Here is a 732-nt window from a genome sequence, read left to right as displayed (position 1 = left end):
GCTTTTAAACTTTTTACTCTCTCTGTGTATTTTTCATTTTTCGCTTTTTAGTTTCTTAGAAATTGGCAGAAAACAGAACAAACAATGAAAAACATACCTCAAATCAGAGAATTAGTATAAACATTTTCAGGTAAAACGTTACCACTTCACTTCCAACACGTTTATTTTAGTTTAGAATTCAGATCAATTCTGAACTAATCAAGCTTTTGGTACAAGTCTAATCTGGTGGAGTTTTCAATTTGCCAATTTGCCATTAGGTGAAACATTTGGGTTAAGGCTATAGATTTCTTAGTTTTAGTCAAGGAAAGAACTTTTCCCTCTGGACTTTACGTGTAAGTTGTACTAGTTAGCTCAAATGAGCAACGTATAACCCAAGAACTATAAATAGTCTTTATGTATTCAAAAAGGTAAAGAAAAACTTTCGAAATGCTTTTCTTGGGAAAAGGGCAAATGGTCCTCAAATTAAGAATTTCTTGTTTGTCACCAAATCCACACATCACAGTTCATCTTATTTACATCAAGAATCAGTCAGCTCAGCCTCTGTGATTTGGTCTTCTTATTTTATCCTAAATTTTAGTAGTACTGGGATGCAAATTGCACAGAGAAATCAGGTCACTGATAATGTTGAAGGGTTTAAGTATAATGCAGAATTGGGGTCAGGGAAGTATAGTCGTCTTTGTTAATTATCAGAGTGAGTATTGCCTCACAGAATCATAAATTAGTCAACACATT

The 732-nt window shown here is 33.3% G+C and overlaps 1 pseudogene; it reads right to left on the bottom strand.

The window, feature by feature from the left end:
• The window catches only part of LOC110425977 (LEAF RUST 10 DISEASE-RESISTANCE LOCUS RECEPTOR-LIKE PROTEIN KINASE-like 2.5), an 8,113-nt pseudogene that overhangs the window by 2,205 nt on the left and 5,176 nt on the right, over positions 1-732 (bottom strand).

This window comes from Theobroma umbraticum, unplaced genomic scaffold (assembly GCF_002168275.2).
Source record: "Theobroma umbraticum cultivar Fairchild unplaced genomic scaffold, ASM216827v3 scaffold_12.1, whole genome shotgun sequence".
Taxonomy (NCBI): Eukaryota; Viridiplantae; Streptophyta; class Magnoliopsida; order Malvales; family Malvaceae; genus Theobroma; species Theobroma umbraticum.
Note: the sequence above shows the minus strand (reverse complement) of the source record. Positions and strands in the feature narration are given on the sequence as shown.